The sequence below is a fragment of the Gopherus evgoodei genome, chromosome 20, assembly GCF_007399415.2.
Source record: "Gopherus evgoodei ecotype Sinaloan lineage chromosome 20, rGopEvg1_v1.p, whole genome shotgun sequence".
NCBI lineage: Eukaryota > Metazoa > Chordata > Testudines > Testudinidae > Gopherus > Gopherus evgoodei.
In genome coordinates this window covers 4,316,621-4,331,955 of record NC_044341.1, presented here as the reverse complement: position 1 = coordinate 4,331,955, position 15,335 = coordinate 4,316,621, and positions in this window count along the sequence as shown.

Here is a 15,335-nt window from a genome sequence, read left to right as displayed (position 1 = left end):
GCAAGGCGCTGCACAGACATAGTGAGAAACAGTCCCTGAAGAGCCTATGCTCTAAACAGGATTGGAGAAGTGTAATATATTAGCATCCACTGGCTTATACACGACAGATCATGTGACTCGCCCCAGGTCACACCCACCATCTCTGGCAGGGGTAAGAATTGAGCATAGCTCTCCGAAATCCGAGCCTTGTGTCAACCCCCCAGACTTTCCCTGCATCCCATTAGTCACTGCCTCTCAGCTGGGGATCTCTAAACACTTTCACAAATGTTCATTAATCAGTTGATTAAGCCTCCCCATCACCGGTAATGTAAACTGGGCAACAGACCTGTGTGAGGTCTCAGAGCAAGGCTGGGTCCCAACCGGTAATGGAACCCAGGAGTCCTGACTTGTACCCTTGGACTGACTGCAGCCTGGAGGGTCCCCTGCCGGAGAACTTTTGTATCTGGGTGACGAGTAGGGAAATCAGTCCCCGGCATCTTCTGCCTGATGTGAAATCAGAATGACAGAGCGTCCGACGAGTGAGATCTGCTTGGCTTCCTCATCTGTATCTGCCACCCCCGCCCCCACGCCGCCAAGGGTTAGTTAGACGGACAGGTATTTATCTCACTGCCTCTGCAGAGCGGGTATGACCCCTTCCTCAGCCCCTTTGGCACCATCAGCAGAAGGTTAAGGGCCCCCGTCGGGCAAGCAGTGTTGGTGGCTGTTATTTAGGACAGACGAGCTGGACTGAGCCACCCCCCTGGCCTTGTGGTGTCTCCCAAACCCTGCTTTGCAGTGAGATCTGCTCCCATGGAAGGGGTGTGCGCAGACGCTGGGAACTCATGTGACACTGGGGGAGCTTGGAGAATCTTGTGGGTGAACTGGAGATGTTTTAGCAACTGGGGATATGAGAGGTAAACTCAATTGGCTTGAGCACAAGTAATTCCTGGAAAGATGCTCTGCAAGCAACAGTCCCAGCTCTGCAAGGCCTGCAACTGGCAAGCTCCTGGCACTACTGTACCAGGTTCTGGGGGCCCCACCCCAGAGCCCCTAATGCATCCAAGTCTGTTCCTGCAGCACCCCTGGCTGCTAGTCTGGCATCACCCAACAGCTTGGCCAAGCACCTGAGTGCAGACCTGTCTCTTTCCCCTGCTCTCCTAGTTCTGGGCTCCATCCTCCTACAGCCCCCGCTCTGCTCCATGCCCCTCAGGCTAGAACTGCAGCCCTGCTTCCAAGTTATTCAAGATGCTGAGGCTTTGGTCCACATCTGCATTGCCTCCTGCTACACAACATCAGTGATGGGCTCCCCAGAAGCTCCGACTTTTAAGCGCTCATTGCCTTGCCACTCCTGGCCTCCACACACATCTCCAGTTTCACTTCAGCCCTAAGGAACTTCTGCATCCTCTCAGATTGCAGTCACAGTTGGCTTCCCCAGTGCACTTCAGTTGTGACATGCCGAAGCACCAGGTCTATTTCACTCCGAGGATGTCCATGCACATCCGGCAGAGTAGGATAGACCTGCGTGTGCTGCAGCTAGCATACTGGGCTTGGCTGTGCCCCCAGGAGGGCATGAAGAAGAAAGCACAGGAAAACACACTGCGCCAAGTTCATTGCTGATCTAGCTTTGCTCATGGCAGTAGAGTGGACCCTGTACACCAGTGTCTGCTGTAGCACAGGGGGCATGTCACTGGCCCATTTTGCAGGGTGCAATAAACAACCTGAGCCTAGCAATATGTTAGTATTTGGCCCCAGTTCCTTTCTAGATTTTTTTCTCCAGAGCTGCACCCTTCCAGGTACCTATATTTTCACACAACACCCAAGAAGCCTGTGGAGCTCATTGCCACAAGACTTCATTCCCACCAAGCACTTAGCAAGGATCATACATTTTCTCCAGAACATCCAGAGTTACAATGGTGTGCATTTAAAAAAAAAGATGGTGTAAACTGGCACAGATCTATTGAATAATGGAGCTATGCTGACTTACTCCAGCTGAGGAGCAGACTCAGAGAGCTTTGGCAGGGATATAAATCCTCATGCTTCATGGCATAAATCAACCTCTCACTAATGAAGGTCAGGAAGAAATGTCTCCTGGGAGCGGGTTATCCCATAACGGCAGGGTTTCTTGCACCTTCCTCTGAAGCGGATGATACTTGCCACTGTTAGAGACAGTATATTACATGGACCCTGGGTCTGATCCAATGTGGAAATTCCCATATTCCTCCTCTGCCTCACTGCTGTTGAGTGTCAGGCTGAGACTCACTCGCTAACACTGCTGCATGCTGAAATATTCTTCCATTGCTCTCCACAGACAGGCCTGTTCCTCTGGACCCCGCTGATGACTTTGTCATTGTCACAGTCTCATTGCCATGAGCCTGACAAGTTCACGAGGGCTGGGGTGGGGCACGGCTGTTAGTTTGGCTTTTTTTCCCCCCTCCTTCCATGTATTTGTTTTCTGGATGCCTTGCTCTGAGTAAACAACGCGTCTGAGATGGGAGCTGTGACAAATGCCTTTCTATCATCAAGAGTGAACAGACTCTGATGCCTCAGAACCTTTCCTGATAATTAAAAGAAACGTGCTGGCTCCTTGCTGGTGCTAATTTATTCTGCCACTCTGCCTTAAAAACCTTGCTGACAAGAAATGTCACAGTTTCCTGTATCAGGTCGCGCTTTTCTGAGCTGCTCGGAGTTGCTCAGACATTCAGGTCTTGACTGTCCATAAGTCCCCCCCCTTCCTGTTTTATCAACTCTCCCCGAGCCTCCATAAATATGCATGAAAAAGGCAGCACGCATGAATCCCAACCCAATGTGTCAAGGCTTGTTTCTGTCCTTGTCATGCTTATCCATCTCCACGGGTCATGCTCACCTCTGCCACTTGGCAGCATCAGGCCATGTTTGTCCACACCGGTCAATATCAGCTGGGAGGCTTTTCCAATTCACTGCTGCTGCTAGAGGACGGTCCCTGAGCTCTGGGGCAAGTGTGGCTTTCCTTGCAAAGATTGGCAGAGCGAGTGCCCCTCGCAAACCCCTGATCTGCCAAACGGTGTAGCCACCCACTTGGTCTTGAGCGTCTTCCTGAAGCAGAGCAGGCTAAGGCGGGTGGGTAGGAAAGCTACTTTTGCAGTGTGTGGCCACAGGCCTCGGAGGTTGAATTGCCTGGTTTATTGTAGCACAACACTGACAGTCTGCACCTGAGTGCACACGATTCTGGCTCAGTCCTGCCAGCCAGCCATCGCTCCAGCTGCTGACCCAGCAGTCTGGAAGAGGCAGAGAGCCATGTCCAGAATTAAGGGAAAGACAGGCCGCTTCCTTCTGGGAACTGGTAGTAGCTCCAGTAACTCAACACCACGCTATTTGCCCTGTGGTAGCCAGCACCTCCACTTTGACTTTGCGTTTGCATGTCCCGTGGAGAAGCTGCCGGTGGTGGAGGTAGCTTGCAAGTAGATCTCCAGGTATAAACTTGGAGGGGTTTCAGTGAGTGACTGCAAGAAGGTGTGTGTGTAGTGAAAGAAAGGACTCTAGCTCTGCCGGGGCCAGAAGTCTGAATTCTTTGCTCTGTTCTCGCTGTGTCAAAATTCCCACTGGCTTTGGGGTTTGATCCAGGATGCAATGGCTTTTGCAATTACATCAGGGGCTTGAGAAGTGCTGGGGAGAAAGCAGGTCCATTAATAAATGAGGAGAAGGATGAAATGAATAGGGCAAAGGGAAGAGATGGGAAATGGAATGGTGTAAATGCCAAGGATAGGCAGAAATTATTGTGGCTGATACGGCTGGCGGGGGGATAGTCAAGAGGGCTGGGATGGAATTAAGCAGGGGAAATGTATGCAGAGTAGCAGGGAGTTATTTAGGTTGGGGAATAGTCTCCCCCAGAAAAGCAGTGGGAGTCCTGTTGGTTGGGCCTTTGGCAAGTAGACAGGGCAGCCCACTAGACAACGTGCCACAGGGAACAATCCTGCCCTGGCAGAGGTGCAGCAAGAATGAACGGGAAACAGCTGATGTCTGTGTCTGGACGAGGGCCTGGTTCTCAGTCAGCAGGTCCCTGGCACAGTCAGTCACGCCGCAGCAGAGTGGGTATTAGTTGCAAATCAGCATGGCAGCATTTGATAGTGGTGTAAACATAAATGACTGCGCAGGGTACAGAGCAATGGAGAATCAAGCCCAGTGCACTGAAAAGAAAAGCATCTGCTATTGCAAATCCTGCATTCTGACCTATGGCACCCCTTTCTCTAATGCCCATCTCCTTGACTCTACTGGTATTTCCAGAAACTGATACCCTAGGCGCTAATATTACTTGTATTCCAATAGCACCTGTGAGTCGCAGTCATGGACTGGGATTGCATTGTGCTAGGTGCTGTACAGACACAGAGCAAAAAAGATGGGCCCTGCCCTGAAAGCTTGTGTAACGCTGACGGACCCAGTCAGTGGTGGGTGGGATCGAACCTGGGACTTCAGGAGCTAAATTCATGAGCCAAAAGCCACATGGTTCTTAGCCAAGGCTGTAGCAGCTTCATCAACCGGTATGTGCCACTAGAGGAGGACAGAGCACCACCTCAAACAGGCATAGCATTTGTATATTACGATAATCCTTCCCTGCTGTGCTTCCAAGGGCTGCCTCTTCCAAGATTTCCTATTACCCTCTCCAGCCCCTCCTAAGCAGACCGGCTCTTCGGAAACCATAGTAAACCCATATAAAAGAGCTTGATTAAATTAACAGAAAGGAGTCGACAGCTGCCTTGTGGCCCTGCAACGTCTGTTCCAACACACCGTTTTACGGTCTGTCTCTTCCCCAGAAATACTCTGTCTATCTGCCAAGAAACGTTGTCACTCTGTTGGCTTTCTCCCGAGCACTACGGCAATAATGCCCTTGCCTTTGTCAGGATGAGTGGCAGCCCTGGGAGGAGGAATACTGCTCCAGTGAGAGTTCTAGTTTCAGAGCAGTGAGTTATCCAGAGCAGGGAAAGGCTACCTATCCATCTGCAATCGCCATCTGTAATGAGTTGTCTAAGGGGACTGAACTTGGGCTATCTTGATCTAAAATCACAAACTATGACTATTTGAGCTAAAGGGCGATGGTGATAGCGCTCATAAACCTTGACATATGTGGTCTCTCCAGTAGGGGGAGACAGTGAGCCATGCTGTGTTAGCGGACGGTCCAGACCTACTCACTCACTTGCCATAAGGATTTCTAACCCACCCACCACTGCATCTCTCTTTCCTCCTGTTCGTACTTTCCTTTGACTTGCATCACTGTTCCAGCTAGCTACTGCTCTCACGCAAGTCCTTCAAGACCCCGGCGTGACCTGCTCACAGGTAGTTGTACCTTTTTTCGTGCACTGCACCTTTAAATTTCTAAGCCCTCTGTGTGCCGAGACAGCAGCTGTTTTGTTCTCCAAGCTGCTGCAGCAGGTTACAGAGATGCACACATTGTGCCCTGGCCTGGAGACTTTGGTTCTTGTTGGGTAGGTTCCTTCCCATCCCATTCTCCTCTACAGCTGGCGCTTGAGGGCTGAAAGTTCATGGGTGCTCTTTACATGTGGAAAAATAGGGATTTCGCTCTTTATGAATCACCTATATGGTGGGAGCCCCTAGAGGCCTCAACCCCCAGATTTCTCGAACACTAACGTCTCTTGTCTCTGCTGTCCACTACCCCACCGCCTTTTTACACTGTGGAGCAAGCAGAAACTTGTGCTGTGGGACCAGCCTGGGCTTTTGGCCAATGGAAGGCGTCAGACGGCAAGTGAAAGAGGGGCAGGGGAGCGGCGCCAGCTTCTCTGCACTCAGCAGCATGCCTGGCTTTGCACCCTGCCATAGCTGTAGTGAGAATGTTCCGCTCACCTCAGAGCTGAGACTCAGCCCTGCCATTATTATTCAACAGGAAAAAATCAATGTTATTATCCACTATATTACCACCCCCACCCCCGCAATCAAGGTTAAGTGGCAGGTTTCTCCGACCAGAGCACCACTCTCCAGTTCAGTTACACATCTACGGCAGAGGCAAAAGAGACGAGATTCTTCTTTTGAGCCGGGCACCAGCTATTTGAATGGTCTAGATGATTCTCTTTGTGCTTTAATACGATTCCATTGCTAGTGCTGGATGCTGCCTTCCTTGGACACTGCCCATGTTCATTTCCCCTAGTGCTAATTGGATGCCTTTGGCTTCTGCTCCACTTATGTCAACCTGGCACAGTGTGTCCCTGCATTCTCTGGAGATAGCCCTGGACTGAGGCTCAGGAGATCTTGCTTCTATTCCTAGCTCTGTCACTGGCCTGCTGGGTGATCTTGGGCGAGTCACTTTGCTGCTCTGTGCCTCAGTTTCCCCATCTGTAAAAATAGGGATAATGATACTCACCTTCTTTGTAAAATGCTTTGAGATCTACTGATGAAAAGTGCTATATAAGTGTTATTATCTGGGCTCATCTGGAGAAAGGTGAGGGCACAGAAGGCTAACAGAAGTACTTACTTCACCACCACAACGCTTTGCTCTTCCAAGACCTGATGCCCTCCCACCTGTACCCCTAATTAGCTCCAGATCTTTGTTTGCCTGTCTTCTGGAGAGCAGAGTCTTTTAAGGTTGCTTGAGTAAAGTTGCCAGAGCAGGCAAAAATCATGATGTGTTAACACGCAGAAAAGGTTGTGACGTGAATTTCATTGACTCCTTGTTATTTGTCTCTGCAGATGTTGACAGACAGTCCTAGTGACCATGCAGATGAACCCTTTGTACATGGTGGACAAGAAGAGCTGAGTGGAAGGGAAGATGGGGATCAGAACAAGAACTACCAGGTGGTGAGGAATTGGCTACAGGGGAGACAGCAACGGGTTGTGCTGAAAGGTGAACTATCAAACTTCTTTTATTAATGACTCTGGCACAAAAAGTAAGAGTGTGCTAAGGAAATTTGCTGGTGATATAAAGTTGGGAGGGATTGTCTGTAAAGAGGAGGATCGGAATATTATTTAGTAAGATCTGGATGGCTTTGAAGATGAGAGTGACAATTCAATGAGACAAAGCGGAATGTCACACCCTGAGGGTCTGCTGAATTTCTGATGCAAGCTCATCATCGGAAAGAACAGAGGAAGAGAAAGACCTGGCTGTGTGGGTCAAATCCCAGGATGACTGAGCCACTGTTGTGATGCGGCTGTGAGAAAGGCAAGTGTGATGCCTCGGGTGTGGCATTTCTAGGAGAGATAGTGCCATTGTACAAGGCACTGCTAAGACCTCAGCTGCAACACCATGTCCAGTTCTGGTCACCCATGTTAAAAAAGGATGAATGTAAAAGGGAACAGGTGTAGAGAAGAGCTATGAGGATGATCAGGGAACTGAGGGCTTAGGAGACAGAACTGGCAGAGCTTGGCTTGTTTAGTCCAGGAAAAAGATGGCTGAGGAGGGTATGCCTGCTCTCCCTAAATATATTGGGGGGCAAATACCAGGGAGGGTGATGAGCTATTGAAGTGAAAGGAAAATGTTGCACAAGAGCAAATGGGGATAAACTGCCCAGGAACAACTTCAGGCTGGAAACTAGGTTTCTAACCAATGTGGGGTGAGGCTTTGGGACAGCCTCCCAACAGGAACTGTGGGGAAAACAACTTCTTCAGTTTAATGAGAGAGTTGGACCAATTTCTGAGTGGAATTGTATGTTGGGGTTGTTTGTGATGGTGGGGGGCAGGGCTCAAACGCCCCGGGGCTCACTTCCAGTTTGTATCTTACGTTCCCAAAGTTCATGCTTCAGGGTTTCAGCTGGCCACCCTCAGGGGTCAAAAAGGGATACTCCCCCTGCCATTCATTCTGTTGGGGTTTTTTAATCCCCTTTCTCTGAAGCATCACGGATGGCCACGGCTGGAGATGGGACATTGGGTGGGGTAGGCAGGCTGTGAAGTGGCACCGAGCAGTCTCTCTGATGGGTGCGTGGCTGGCTGGTTCTTGCTCACATGCTCACTGATTGCCATATGTGGGGTGGGGAAGGAATGTTCCCCCAGGTCAGACTGGCAGTGACCTCGGGGTGGGGGGCGTTGCCTTTCTCTGGAGCATGGGGGTGTGAGTCACTGGCCAGGATTACCTGGGGCTATCTCATTCATTTCCCTGGCACTGTGGGGGCCTTGGGCCTGGGACCCTCCTATCCTCTGCCTGTGGCACATCATAGACTAGTCTCTGGTGGGCCGTTCGGTTGCTGGGTTGAGCATGCAGGAGCTGGGTGGTGTTGGTGGTCTGTGCTCTCCAGGGGGTCAGACTAGAGCATCTGGGGGTGGGGGGGGGGCGCTTCTGGCCTTAAACTCTGTGCCAGAGCTGAAAGAACATCCTAGGAGTCTTGGCCTGCGTCAACTGCTCTAACCACTAGCCGTAGCTCTCAAAAAGATGATGCAACCCTGCTGTTGTTCTCCAGGATTTTTCCTGCCTCGGACGTCAAGCTCAGAGACGCGAGACTCAGGAGAGCTCTGCTGGACCCTTTATCATTTGCAATGTTTCCATGCCAGTCTCTTCGGCAAGGCACTGACATTGCTCCTTTCCTACCTGGGGGCTAAGAACAATATTCAGCATCTGATTAAAGCTTTATGCCCTCCAAAATCTAATACATTGTAGCAAACATCCCTCTCTACTGTCTGAAAATGCCATTGTCATGCAGGCTTTCCCATCTCCCTGGATGGCCGTCTGGCGTATGCTCCAGCACACACAATCTGTGTCCAGAGGCCATCAGGAATGCCATTGTGCTAACAACCCTGGCTTGCCTCGGTTCCTCTTCGCTTAAGTTTCCCTTCCACCCGAAGGCGGCAGGATTTGGCATTCAGAATGGAGGCGAGGAGAGAGCCGCGCAGCTGTGTTAAAATGCTTCACCAGGGCCCCATAAAAGGAATTCACAACTGTCCTGAGAAGATACTTGGAAGCAGTGAGGCTGTATTGTTAGTGGAGCCTGTAATCAGCGTGGTGTAGATGCCTGAATGGATTATTATTGTTATTTATTATTTTAATCTGTCCATAGTCCCCTTGTGCAGGCCTGCCACACAAAGACCAAGAAATTGAGCCTTGTCACCCTGCTGTGAGCTGGGGAAATGTTAGTCCCCTATTTTGCACATAGACACAGAGACCTAATCATTTGGGGTGTCCAACACCCTAAAGGGGCCTGATCTTCAGACAGTAACTGAGCCCCCACCCTCTGAAAAGCAGCTCCCTTCAAGGGCTTCCAAGCTGGGCCCCCAACATCACTTCTGAAATTCTCAGCCAGAAAGATGAAGATCCTGATTCAGGGAAACATCCCAGTTCGTGGCAGCCCCGAAGCATGTGCTTAACTTTACATATATACTTACGCTTCATTGAAGTTAGTGGGGGTCGTAAAGCACATGCAGAGGTCTGGCCTGCAACAGGGTCTAAGGAACTCACACAAAGAATCTACGGCAGAGTCATGACTTGATTTCCCCAGTCCCAATTCAGCGCATTAACCACAAGACCAGCCTTCCAGATGCAAAGCAGGCCCATCACAGACAATCCATAAACAATAAGTCCCCTGCCTGGAGAACCACTGACTGCAGAGACCAGAAGCTGAGGGTGCTAAAGGACATTGGTTATATATACGTGGTTAGACAGACAGATGGCTGGCTGGAGGGACACTTATTATTTATTAAAAACAGAACCTGAGCTTGTATCAGTCGCAGTTTGGTTAAATTTCAGAGTAAAAAAGAAAGCCCCAACCCCAGGCATTTGCTGCTGAGTGTTTTATGTTTTCAGCCTTCCTTCCATGACAGCATATTCCATTTAACACTTCAGTGAAAACGCCAGAGGCTCTGCCTTTTATATGCTTTCTACTAAGCATTATTCTGCCCCCCCACACACACTTTCCTTGGCTCTTAACCTTTCCAAGAAGTTTTTAATTAATTGCGATGAAGCAATTGCAAAACTTTGGCCTGCTGGAGGAATGAGAAGTGTTGAGAATGGAGCCTGTCACCCGGGAACAGTTCACAGGGAAGCAGGAATTAGCACCTCAAAATCTTAGGGCAGAACATTTTGGGAGAGCACACGTAAAGACACTTCGTAGGGATCTGAACCCTGCACCTTCAGCACCAATCTCTACCAATCAAGGAGGATCTAATACACTCATTTGGGACTCATGAATACAAAATTTTGGATACAAAATTCCCTGCTGTGTCACAGGCTTCTGGTGTGACCATGGGCAAGTCATGTCCTCTCTCTGTACCTCAGTTTCCATCTGTAAAATGAGGATAATCTTTTTCTATTTAGACTTTCAACACTGTCAGTGACTGTCACGTACTATGTCAATACCACAACAGGTTCCTGATCTCAGCTGCATCCTGTAGGTGCTATTATAACCCAAATAATAATGATAATCTAAAGGAGTAACCCCCTGAGTTAGCAGCAGCAGTAGGCTGTTACTCTCGACAAGCCATGTCATATGCTTCACCAGCGTGTTACATACGCCCGCAGCCAGGCAGTATTTCTGTAACAGGATTGTACTGATCACAATGAAGGTGTGTTTCTGCCTTTTACTATAGACTTCAGGCCACTAAACATGTTCATTTCGATGCAAGCTGCTGCCTGCTCTGTCTCCATCAGCATCTTGCTGCTAAACCTATCAACAAAGGTGATGTGCTAGGTTAGTCAAGCATGTTCCTCCTGTTACTATTATGTATTAATTTACATAGCACCAATCACAGGCAGCTTCGTGCTTCCAAAGATACAAGCAGGATTTACGGAGGCTTTGAAGCAGGTCGGATCCTTTCGGTACTCCACAGGTGCCATAGCTGTGTGTGCTGTCACATCAACAGGAACAATGGCCTCGCACGGTCACTGACAGTAATACTGGCCCAGGTACAGTGGGTGGTGCTCTCCACTTTGAGTCCTTGCAGAACTGATGATGTAACGTGGTTTTCAGCTGCTGCAGCCAGTGAGTCCTAAATCCAAAGTTCTGACCCCGTAAAGCTGATTAAAACCATCCCACAGCACTTTTAGCAAGAGTAGAAGGGTCCTGGCAACTGAGACACCATTTCCATCCCCAGATCTGAAGAAGAGCTCCGTGTAGCTCGCAAGCTAGTGCCTGCCACCAACAGAAGATTGCCTAATAACAGACGTTCCCTCACCTACCTTCAATACCCACTTCAGTTGGATAGAGTGGTCTGTTTCACTTCCTGTCCTAAACTGTTGCCAAGCGCTGAAACAAAAGCTGCCAAGCTTCATCCCAGTTGAGTGCTGATTACCTGCTGTTACAAGCTGACAAAATGCTCTGGGATCCTTCCGCAGGAAACGCACTATACAAATGTAAATTCATTATCAGTCATTTTGAAAGGAAAAATAGCCTGGAAAAGATGAGCATGAACTCCACTTTTTTAGGTGCCATCCTTCTTTGCCCCATTGGGAATGGGCAGAAATTACACCAGTATTTGAATGGATAAGGTTCTGTAGAGGGACACGTGACCACAACCATCTTCAACAAGCCATCGGGGACTGAACCAGGGACTCCAAAGCAAATGTCAGGCTCTCTAGCTGGAGAGTACAACAGACTCACTTTCTCTGTGTGTCGGGCACAGAGCAGGACCTGTCCCACACACTCAGCTGGGGGTTGCAGAAATGCTGTATAATTCTTTAGAGATGTATGACCATGAACATCAATCCCAATCCTGCAATCTTTACTCTGGCAAAACTCCCTCGGATCTCAATGGACTTGGCTCCTGAGCTCTGACTCATTTCAAACAGGAAAAAATAACTAAATCACAAACGCTCAGGGAGAGAGGAAAAGCGCCAGCACAGGTTCATCCCAAAGGTTTAGCGACATCAGCAGATTGGATCTGGAGTTGGGATTTTCTCCCAAAAGTGGAGCTCAGCTCTGTCTGCTGGCAACATGCAATACCTGAGCATCTCATGTACATTCAAGAATTCACCCTCCCGACCTGCCCTGGGAGGCAGGTCAATATTCTGACCTGCTTTACGCAGATGAAGAAACTGAAGCTCCAATGCCCAAATTTAGCAAAGCACTTAAGCACACGCTTAAGAGCATTCCTACTGAGCAAAGCACTTACATATGTACTGAACTTTAAGCATGTGAGTTGTCTCATCAAAGTCAATGGAATACTCATGCTAAAAGTTAAGCGTACACTCTGCTGCATTGATACCAGAGCCTGGAGTGGTTAGCCCGAGGTCACACAGGACAATTGTAGCAGGACTAGGAATTGGACTCCCATCTCAGTCCCAGACTAGTGGCTTCCTTTCAGGGTCCTCCTTCATCCCTCCTGGTTATACCAAAAAGTAGGAGACCATTTTTCACGTGCACAATATAAATCTTATCCAGAGAAGCATTTTTAAAGTGAAGATCTGATGGAGGAATAAATTCCCAGAGAAGCAGAAAGCAAAATGTCATCAGACTCCACAAAGAAAGGAGAGATCTGCTGACAATGAGGTTTGCAGAGCACCAGAATCAACTATATTTTGTGCAACAGCCAAGATGTCAAAAGCAAATCCCTGCTACACGGCTAGTGCTGACAGAAAGATGAGAAGCTGGTGTGATCTATCAGAAGGGAAGAAAGGGCTCGCACAGCATGTACGCACCCGTAACGTAGCCCAAACTGGAACACAGAGCTGATTGGAAAGTGGTTTGTTGGGTTTTTTTTTCCTCCCTGGAAATTTGGATGTAAAGAGTAGGGATGGAGGAGGCGGGGGAATTGTTGAAAATTTCAGCAGAAAACTCCAGCTTTTCATAGAAAACTCAAACACCCCAAACCTGTAGCATTTTCAGACAAAAGCTGAAAAGTTTCAGGCGAGAGCTTTTAGTTTTTCTGTCCAAAAGTCGACGTTTTTCACTGAGCGCAGACACTTCCTGTGGAAAATTTCATTTGGAGAGTCAAAAGGCCCCAGGACAGGGTCCTGTGCCATTGATTTCATTGTGGGGCCAGCTCAGGCCCCATATGCCATCCTTACCCTCTGAGCCATTAAGTCCCTCGGTCCTGGGGGGGATCATGGAAATCCTGGGAGCGGCTCTGTCCAGATCCCAGCAGCCCCGTCAAGGGATTCACAACAGCTCAAATAAGAAACCTCAGGATTTCACTGTCTGCTTAGCAGAGCTCTTCTTGCTCTGCCTTTTCTCTACACTAACCCCCTTTCCACACCCTCTGTGCATCTGCTTTCACATTAGGCCTCTCAGCTGGTGCAGCTTCAGCTCCAGCCCATTGCTCGGTGGCTATTAATCCCATTACTCCTGGGAACCAAACCCGCTGAGGTTCAGCCTCCTCGCTAGTTAGCACCCGTTGTAGGGATGCATTGGGCAGGCTCTTTTGGCCATGCCTTGCCCTCGCATGGGAGCTCCCCTAGCCCCAGCACTGCTGAGCCTCGCTGATCCGGCCTGAGCAGTGTTTGCAGCTTGGAGTGGATCGTGCAGCCAAGAAAATCCTGTGTTTAAGCTGCTTATCTGACACCTGCTCGGTGGATATGATAGGAGGGATCAGTGTGGCTCCCCTTTGGTCTGTGGGCTCAGTGCTATTCTGGATAGCCAAGCACTGTCCCTTCTCCAGAGCCTCCTCCAGTCCCAGTGACGACCCATCTCCTGGCACATACGCAGATACAAAGCCACAGCAGCAGCCCCATCTACCCACGAGTCCACTGACTCTCAGTTCGTTTCAGGACCCTCCCCCTTCCTGCCTCTAAAACACTCTGTGAACTCCCCCACTTGCCCCAGGACCTTGCTTTGCTCAGCTCCCCGGGGGCACCTCTCTCCCTTCACCTTATCTCAACATTGCCAACACGAAAGCCTTCTCCTTGGCAGCTCCCGTCACCTTGAACGTGACTGGATGTTGGCAACTCTGCATCTCAGTCCAATTCCCAGCTCCCTTGCTTGTGCCTCTTAATTCCCCTCTTGCTCGGCCACTCGTTATCGCTGTCCTGCTGATGAATCAAGCCCTTTTCTGTTGCCCCGGACTGGCTAAAATGTGGCCCAGGCACAGCTCCGCCCAAAGGCAAGAAGTTAACAAAAAATCACTCCCACCTCCTGTAGGCTGCTGAAAGTATTGGCAAACGGGTAAGACGACAAGGCGCGTTGGCATATATGGTGCATTGATCATAGAGCTGCCTAGAGAGAAATACACAACCAAATCAAATCAAAAAGCACCTATAACTGCTCTCTCTCTCTCTCTTCTGAAGGCTGGATGATGCACTGTACAGCCCAGGCTTATGCAGCTGAGTACTTTGAACTCAATTCATATGTGTGGCTTTGCAGCCTCAGGTCCTTGGGGCCCAATCCTGGTGTTTATGACTTCTTTGTATTCCAGTAGCACCAAGAGTCCCGAGCTGAGATCACACACACACACATGCACACACAGAGTGAGAGACAGCCCCTGCCCTGGAGATCTTGCAATCTAAGCAAGAAACGCTTTGGAGCAGAGACCATCTGTTTGATTTGTGTTTGTCCAGCATCTAGCACAGTGGGGTCCTGGTGCAGGGCTCCGGCTCCTAGGACCAGTAGTACTCAGGAGGGTGTGTTCTCTCCACGGTCTAGGTGGGGAACTGAAGCCCAGAAATCCTTGAGTGACTTGCTCAAGGTTCCAGAGGGTGCAATCCTGCTCTTGCCTAATGCTTTTCATCCATAGTCACCAAAGCACTTTACATCATTATCCCCATTTTATAGATAGGGAAACTGAGGCACAGACAGGTAACACAGCTTGCACTGAGACCAGTGGCACAGGTAGGAACAGAGTCCCCATCTCTTGTGCTGGTCATTAATGCACAGCCTCCTTTCAGGTGGTTGAATCGACATATCTTGTGTCCAAGTGTACCACTTTAATCACCAGCTTTTCTTTCTTCTTAGCCCGGCTGCTGTGGGACTCAGCAACAAAGATTCCTGTTGGCTGCAAGGGAAGCATCCAGGAGCTCTGTTGCAGCATTGTCTGGTACTGGTCATTGCAATGGGTGCAGAGCTGCTAAAGCGTTCTGCATCACATCAACCAGCTCCCTTTTGATCCTATCACCTCAGTGATCTCCACTGACTAGCGGGGGGTTATTTTCTGCCTGTTGGTTGAGTTCCTAATGACAAGCCCTCTTTTTTCATTTCCACTTTTGAAAAATACGCATTAATTTGTCTTTCCTATCAATTGATTTTCCCGTTAAAGCTGCTCTCTGCCTGTCCTTGATCTATCCCCTGCAGGAAAATCTCTGTAAAAGAAATGGATACCCCATTGCTTAAGAGAGTAAAATTTACTGAAGACTTCTACACGTCAATCCCCAAAGGGTGCAAGGAAATGATTTGTTCAATTAATTATAAATGTTTTAATTTAAATGGCTAATGTAGAAGATAGATATAAAACAGCAAACTACTGAAGTGTTTTATGGGTCCTTAAAGACCACTAAACACTTGTTCTGATTCTGCTAAGATCACCCA